The sequence below is a fragment of the Ornithorhynchus anatinus genome, chromosome X5 (assembly GCF_004115215.2).
Source record: "Ornithorhynchus anatinus isolate Pmale09 chromosome X5, mOrnAna1.pri.v4, whole genome shotgun sequence".
NCBI lineage: Eukaryota > Metazoa > Chordata > Mammalia > Monotremata > Ornithorhynchidae > Ornithorhynchus > Ornithorhynchus anatinus.
Window position 1 is genome coordinate 32,229,970 of NC_041753.1, and position 8,665 is coordinate 32,238,634.

The 8,665-nt window shown below is 42.2% G+C and overlaps 1 long non-coding RNA gene across 2 annotated transcripts; it reads left to right on the forward strand.

The window, feature by feature from the left end:
- The first annotated feature begins 1,585 nt into the window (after positions 1-1,585).
- LOC114808201 lies at positions 1,586-2,750 on the forward strand. Of its 2 annotated transcripts, none has more exons than XR_005659692.1 (2): positions 1,586-1,809; positions 2,676-2,750. It is a non-coding gene; the product is annotated as an uncharacterized LOC114808201 (long non-coding RNA). The 2 variants fall into 2 exon arrangements; XR_003756054.2 differs by having other exon boundaries at positions 1,586-1,741.
- Positions 2,751-8,665: the final 5,915 nt, after the last annotated feature.

Below are 8,665 nucleotides of genomic sequence, written 5' to 3' on the forward strand. Positions count from 1 at the left end.
TAACTCAACTTCCCTACCAAGGCCCCTGGGAAACTAACATTGCCTTTTGTCATTTCGGGAACACTGTGATTTTTCACATTCACATTTTATGCTGCAGCCTATTACAGTGGGAAAGAGGGGAGGGAGAGACGGATTGAAAGAGAGGGAGAGGAGTGAGAAAGGCAGAGAGAAAGAAAGGGGGGGAGGGGACTGAGACAGAGAAGAAAAGGAGAGAGAGCAAATGAGCATAATCCGTTTACCCCAAAGAAAGCCAAATCAGTCAGCCATTAATCCACTGTTATCAGTGAGTCAGCAGAGTAGGTAATTGATCAGACTGTAAGTACTTAGTAATGAGACCTGCCTCTGCCACTGCAGCTGGAGGAAACTCAGGGTATCTGCCTAGGGCCAAAGCATGAGGGATTCTAAAGGACGTTTGCCCTTTAAATGTTTCCGTAAAGTTCTGAACTCCAACTTTCAATTTTTCACGTATGCCTCTTTAGAAAAGTGGCTGTGTAAGGAAGAGGGTAAAGCCTGCAGTTGCAGAGCTCTAGGTTTCAGGGCCATGTTGACCCAAGATTTACACTGGAAAATTAGCAAAACTTGACAATGGAGACAAGCTGTTTTGTTGTTTTGTTTGGGTTTGGTTTTTCCTTTGGTTGAAGGGAATCAGGAGACCTCTGTTCAGTTTCTGGAAGATACATGGTTTCAGTACCCTCTTCATTATGTGGATAAAGAAAACCTGTTTTATGTTTTCCCCAAGAATAGAGCATTTACCTGAGAGTCAGAAGGACCCGGAGTCTAATCCCCACTCTGCCTCTTGTCTGCTGTGTGACCTTGGGCAAGTCACTTAACTTCTCTGGGTCTCAGTTACCTCAGCTGTAAAATGGGGATTAAGACTGTGAGCTCCATTTGGGACAGTGACTGTGTCCAACCTGGTAGGTGCTTTGTACAGAGCGTGGCACATAGTGCTTTACAAATATCATAAAAAGAAAAAAGGGAATGGGCTACGGAGGCCTTGGAAAGACTTCAAAGGTCCCTTCTTGCAGTGTTCAGGAGATTCAGAGATTGGCCCTCTTCTTTTCTTAGGGCAAATGGCAGCAAACAAGTTGTCCGATGTGGAAATTATCTCCAGAAACCTCTTCTGGTAGGCCCCTTAGGAGAATGGCTCTATCCAATCCACTCTCTGGGAGTGTGCCTTAGTAGATGTTCAGTATCACACTTCAATCAGTCAATCAATAACACACCTTTGGTGTGCAGAGCACTGTACTAAGTGCTTGGGATAGTAGGAGATAATCAGTAACATGACCCCTGCCCTCCAGGAGTTTATAGCCTAATGCGGAAGACAGGCACTAAAATGAATCATAGCTCAGAGGAAGTAAGAGAGTATAAAGATAAGTAAAAAAGTGCCCCTCGGTTGAGTAGTCAAGTGCTTAGGTGGTGGTGATTAGATTAGAAAGGTGTGCTCAACAGGCATTCAGTACAGTGCTCTACACATAGTTGGCACTCAACACTGTTGTTGATGATGCGGTAATGACAGGCCTTTCGAGTGGGTGTACCCTTGTGATGCGATAATACTAGAGCACAATGGAGTAGGGAATCCAGACAGTCCTGTCCAGGCAACTACTCCCTGATTATAACAAGCACAATCTAGTTTCAAGTGGAGAATCGCCATGGGGCACTTGCTCTCCCTTCTGAGGTTCTGGCTGTGTTGCTATGGCCCAGGGAGCTGTTGGCTGGGGAGATGGCCTCAGTGAGCTTATAGGTAAATCCTAAACAATCCAGCTTCCATAATGACAGCACTGGCTACAAATATTTGACTTTTTCATCTCAGTGAGTACTGTTCCCTGGATCACATCTGAGATCCTTTTTTTTTTTCCATTTAACGATACTCATCGGGCCTAGCATTGTCTGTTTTGGAAAAGAATGCCTGATAAGCTTCAATTCCCCAGCCAAGGGAAACACTGAGTTGCAAAAGAGGGAATGTGATGCAGAACACTCTAGAATTTAGAATGGAGCCCTTGAGGGCCATGAAACCTGCCTCAGACTAGTCAAATACAGTACAAGAATTGGGCTGGCAGGAGATGTAATTCTGAGGACTTAATGTTTGTAAAAAGGGATTATTTTTTTCACAGTACTAGCAACCTCCTATCTTGTAGTTAGACAATGAATAATGTTAGGAAAGAGAAATGGAGAAGTATATCCTTGCCCTACACATTTCTTAAAAAAATGCCCTTAAATTTATTGGTATTCTTTAAATCATAGAGTTAAAATTAGTTATGATGCATTTTATAAGTTTTACAATTTGCTCCATCACGATTTCTCATCGAGTTGAAACAGATTCCTATTAACAAGCAGGACAGAAAAAAAACTTTCAAAAACAGAAAAAGTACAATTCATGTTTGGTCCAATAAACAATTGTTACTACTTGGGATACAATGTCAATAGACACGAAAACTTTAGGTTAGAGGGTGTGTTGTATGGCATGTATTGTTGCACATTTGTGTGTGTGTATGTGTAAATGAAATAAAGCAAAAACAGCTTCAAACTGAACTGTTTGTTAAATGAAGTCCACCATCTAGTTACTTGTTGGTATTCCAGAACATCAAGTACTTTCTATTACCAGGACACTAGAGAAATAAGATAAAACTGTAATTACTTAATACAAAGCTAATCCAACACTTTTATTTCCCCCTTAGGCAACTTAGCAAGGACCTGACTTTCCTTCTGTCTTCTGCTTTTTCTCCTTGGTTAAGTGAAATTATGTCTGAAAACCTTTAGAGTCAGTGATACTTTTTCCTGGGAATGATGGAGGATTTGCAAAATAACCTACATTTGGACATTCTCCATGTGTATAAGGTAAATGTATGTTGGTGGGAGGTGGGGGGCAGGGGTGAATCTGCAGACCCTGAGGTACTGGGGGAAGGGGGGAGGAGTAGGGAGGGAGTAGGGTTAAGGAAGATTCTCTTTATATACTCCAGAAAGCCCTTGAACAGTAGGAAGTACCATTGTTGTCATTTGTCACATTAAATTGGAGCAGGGATTTTACCATGACAATGAACACAAGCAGATCTTTTCATTCTATTCTTCAGATTTTTCTAATGCAGGGTTAAAGTCTGCTTTCACATGCTCATACACCACTCTCATTGAGTATCTGAAGGCTAAATTTGGCATCAAACAGAATTTGTTACAACTGTTGGCACTTCAAAGTCCATATCCTGTCTCCCTGGAAGACTTAGCTAGTTCAAATTTTGCCCCAAACAGCATTGCCACATTGATAGCCGCAAGCCAATACTCACTAGTGCTGTAGTTTAACCCAGAGCTGAAAGGGCACAGTGTGGCTACCTGGAGGCAGGCGGAATTTCTGTTGGGGACTAATATCCCAGCCACCCCAATTTGACCATATGTGGATCTTAGTGGGGACAGAAGAGTAAATGAGAAACAGAAGATGTGTGTTGGAGATGTGATTTTAGAAGGGCTTTGAAGATGGGGAGAGGATTGGTCTGCCAGATGTGAAGGGGGAGACTGTTCGAGGCAGGAGGCAGGGCATGAGCAAGAGGTTGATAGTATGTGTGTGTGTGTGTGTGAGAGAGAGAGCGAGGGGGGGGACAGAGAGAGATTGAGAGAGAGAGAGAGAGAGAGGCAGGCACAGTAAATTGGTTTGAGGAGTGAAGCATGTGGATTGGGATATAGTGGGAGGGAGGGAGAGTAATTAGGGGTGAGAGAGTTGCTTGAGTGCTTTAAAGCCAATGGCCAGGAGTTTCTGCTCGATATAGAGAGGAATGGACAACCATTGGAGGTAGTATAAATAATAATGATATTTATTGAGCACTTACTGTGTGCAGAGCACCTAACTAAGCACCTGGGAGAGTACAATATAACAGAGTTGGTAGTCACATCCCTTGCCCACAGTGAACTTGTAGTCTATATTATACTACTACTACTATTATTTGTTAAGCACTTACTAGGTATCAAGCATTGTTCTAATCATTGGGGTTGATATAAAATAATCTGGTAGGACACAGTCCCTGGCCCATATGGGGTGCACAGTCTAAGTAAAATAAATGGTATTTATTGAGTGCTTACTAATAATGATAATTATGGTATTGGTTAAACTCTTACTATGTCTCAGGCACGATACTAAATGCTGGGGTGGATGCAAACAAATCAGGTTGGACACGGTCCCTGTCCCACATGGGGCTCCCTGTCTCAATCTTCATTTTATAGATGAGGTAACTGAGGCACAGAGAAATGAAGTAACTTTCCCAAGGTCACACAGCAGACATGTGGCAGAGCCAGGATTAGAACCCATGACCTTCTGCCTTCCAGGCTCATGCTCTATCCACTACACCATGCTGCTTCTTACTATGTGCAGGGCACTATTCTAAGCATTTGGGAGAGTACAATACAACAATATTAACAGGCACATTCCCTGCTCATAACGAGCTTACAGTCTAGAGGGGGAGAAAGACATTAATATGAGTAAATAAGTAATTTATAATGTAGGAGAGCACGTATTAAATCCCCATTTTACAGATGAGGAAATTGAGGCAATGAGAAGTTAAGTGATTTGCCCAAGGTCATAGAGCAGGCAAGTGGCAGAGCCGGGATTAGAACCCAGGTCCCCTTATTCCCAGGCCTGTGATCTTTCCAGTAGGCCACACTGCTTCCCATCAACAAATACTTATTGAGTTTCTCCTGAGCATGGCACTATGCTAGCACTTGTTCACTTGACTCCCCGTTAGATTATGTTTCTTGAGGGGCAAGGATCATTATTTTTCCTTCTATTATAATGCTTTCAAATGCCCAGTGCTATGCTTTACACCCAGCAGGTACTCTACTAAGTGCTCAAAAAATGCTGTTGATGAGGTTGATTATGCCTTGCCCTATTCTGTATCCTATGAAGAGCAAGTTCATGGCACCCACCTAGGTTTTAATGGAGCATTGGTTCACAGTTGGGAAAGTTGCAACTTCACTCCATGAAATTGCTGTTTCTAGGCCTCAGGCCTTAGCAGAGGGTGGGGGGTGGTGAAACAGCGAAATGAGGGCTAAGGCTGAGTTTCATGGTACCTGATATTATTACTGCATGAGGTCTGACAGACTGTTTAACCTGTCAATTCCCTGAGCAATTCCTTAGAGTGAACTGACCCTATGGGTGGTGCAGGCCTGCAGTGTGGAATGAAGAAGCTGTCTGCCATCCACTCCAAGGTGAATTTAGAATAAACCACCAGTACGACCTCTGCCTGGGCATGGTCATGTTTCAGATAAGCCACACGCTCCCATCCCTCAAAAGGTCAGCATGCTCCTTCTGGGCTCCTCCCTCACCTCAACCCTGTGGGCCTGCCCTTCCCTCTTGATTAGCCCCTGAGATCCTATGGCCAAGAACCTTGGCAGTGCCGTCTTGTTGGCCGATCAAGGGAGGGGACTTTATTTACTCTCAAGCCACAGTTGTTGCTAGATCTGGGTGGTGAGAAAGAGTTGCTACACCTCTCCCCAGTCGTGAAATTCTTTCAAACCTTTGAATGATGAAAAAAAAATGTTGAATCGCTTCCAAAATATTAATATTGAAATAATTGCCTAGTAAATTTTCTATTTCTCATCGTGCATCTGACAGTCTTACTAGCACAATTAAGATGCTTAAAAACTATATACTTTTCATTAGAGCTTCTTGGTGTACTTAATTTAATTTTTAATTAAATCATTGGGAAGTTCTAGTCTTCATTAGGTCTTTGTACCGCAGTAAGGGAATATTGCTATATAAATAACAGCTCGGCTGCAATATTCCCAGGGGTGTTTGCTCTGTAGCTTAATGAACTGGGAGATAAAATGTCATAGAGACCTTTCTAGTGTACTGTACAGTAGCATACTTCTATCTTGTCAGAAAACCAATCATTGAGGATCACCTTGCTAATTACACTCTTGTTCTAAACTATGAGCAGTTGGTTCAGAAAAGATATACAGTATTACTGCTCCATTTTCTTTTGTTGTGTTCCCAAAGAATAGGCTTTAGTTGACTCTGCCAAATGGAAAACATTATAAAATTTCAAGTTATTAAAATAAACCATGGTGAATATCAGGCGGGAGGGTGGGATTTTTTTCCTCTTCTATTACTTTTGAAGGTAGAATTTGCTTGAAGTAAAAATGAAATGTTACACTTATAGACTTGGTTTTTGGGATGATTTTTGGATTTATAACTAAAGAGTCACTTTGTGGCCAGGACATAATAGCAGATTGGTAATGTTAGATGGGGCGGTAGTTTATGTTGAATCAGTTCTGTCTGTGATTTGCCAAGCCTATTGCAGGGGTGTTCAGCAGCTGCTGCTATTAGTGGAATCAACTGAATAGCATCAAATGTTCCCAGCACTGTTACCATGTGAAATACACACCACCCACTTTGACCTCCAGTACCTTTTTCATTTTGAAATAAAGAAAAAAGAAAAAACTATAGAAATGTCTTGGCTCTCTAACCCTGAAGCCTGCCCACCCCCACCCCTCTCTCTTTCCTCTTTCTCTCTCCCTCCATCTTTCTCATTCATTCTCTCATTCATTCCCCCTCCCCCATTTCTTTCCATCAAGCTCACAGCCAGATAGCATTTTCCTGCTGAGAAATTTTTAAAGTCACCAGACAGCTCCAGCAAATGAGAACTGTCATAGTTTTCGGATGAGGAAATCCACTGTAGTTCACCCAGATCTCTGAGCTGATGGTGGTTAATTGCCAGCTTCCCCAGGAGGGGTAGGGGGTGTGGGGGCCCATGGGTTCATTTGAACGAGATAGAGCAGGTTTGTATTCAGCACTCATGGAGAGAGCATAATTAACCTTTTAGAAGTTTAAGGATGATCAAATTGTTATTCATTTTGCAAATGAGAAAAGAGAGCTGCCTTTCCTGCCAGCAAAATGTCAGTGCAGATTCCAAGGTCACTGGATGATCTCCTTTGAGTGAAAAGAAAGAAATGGAAAAAAAAATCCACCCCAAACCTGAACAGAGAAGCATCACCACAAAAACATTCAAGATTTTTAAAAGAGCAAATGTGTTTTTCTGAGCAAAAACCACAAATGAAATCTGAGCTTAAGTTTGCCGCCCATTGGCAGTGATAACAATGGCTCTCCCCTCTTGGGAGGAGAGATAAAATATGGTTCCAGCTGGGGCCTCTTATACACCTGATGTTTTGTTTTATTTTTGAGGACAGCCACAGGGTTCTCTACCAAGTGTTTAAAGCTGGAAAATATGACCTAGCTAGTTAGTTCCCTGACTAGAGACATAGACTAGCCACACAGTGAGTTCAATTCCTAAATAATCCACTTAGTCCACTTGCGGGAAGAGAGGAAGGCCGGGAAGGGATCAATAAAAAATTCCTCTCTATAATAACGGATTATTCAAAATTCTTCTCAAGCAAGTAGGTGATTTTGGACTTACAAATGTGTTTGACATATGAATGTATATAGGGCTTTTTCCTTAGCAGAGTCTGTTCTAGGACAGATTTTGAGAGATTTTTGACAGCCTAAAAACAGTAACCAAATACTGGGCATCGTCAGCAAGGAGTTGGAAAGCAAAAGGCATTAGTTTTGCCACAATATAAAGCCCTGGTGCTATTGCTCCTGGAATAATACTGCTTCCAATTCTGGTCTCTGCATCATGGGAAGGAGAAGGTTCAGAGAAGGGCAACTGAGATAGGAAGATGGAGAAGCTTCAGAATGAGGCTAGACTGTACAGGTTAGAAAACTTCAGTTTTGAAAGGTGATGGTTGAGAGGGGCCAGGATTGAAGTTGGCAGAACTATGAAAAATATAAGGAGGGAACAAACAGATAATTGCTGTCAGTTGAACAAATCCCACAACACTAGGATTGGGGGTGGGGGTGGGGGGAGTGGAGAGCCGGGGTAGGAGACTCAAAGCTTGAAGACTATCAAAAGAAGGTAATTCGTGGCCTAAGTGGATAGACTACAGGCTTGGAAGTCAGAAGGACATGGGTTCTAATCCCGGCTCCACCACTTGTGGGCTCTGTGACCTTGGTCACTTAACTTCTCTGTGCTTCAGTTATCTCTTCTGTAAAATGGGGATTAATGCTGTGAGCCCCCTTTTGGACATGGATTGTGTCCACTTTGATTAGCTTATATCTACCCCAGCTCAGAACAGTGCTTGAAACATAGTAAGTGCTTAACAAATGCCACCATCATCATTAATATACTAGGTGATGAACGTATGGAATTTATTGCCATAGGAAGTTGTGCAGATCAAAAATGCCAATGGGTTCAAGAAGGGTTTGGATGCATTCATAGATCAATGGGCTATAATGGGTTATTAAAGGGAAAAGTTAGAATTATGAAAGATTTTAGAGGGGAAAAAAGGATCCCATCTCTTCTGGAAGTACATCTCCTCCAGACATCCTTTGGTGCCACTATCAGAGATGGAATACTGGGTCTGCAAAAAAAATAATACTGGGCCAGATCAGTAATGGCCTTACTCATGATCTTTTCCTCTTCAGTCCAGTTTACTCATACTCCAGTTAGTACCAGTTTAGGGTCCAAGTGTTCAAATGACCCAGAAGAAAGATCAAATATTCCATTTTTGTGTCCATTCCATTCTTGTCCCAATTTCACATTCTATGTCTGCCCCCAACAACTATCCTAAAGAATAATCCAAATTGTTCCATTTCCAGGAGCAGGTTTTGACTCTGCCCTGATGAATCGAT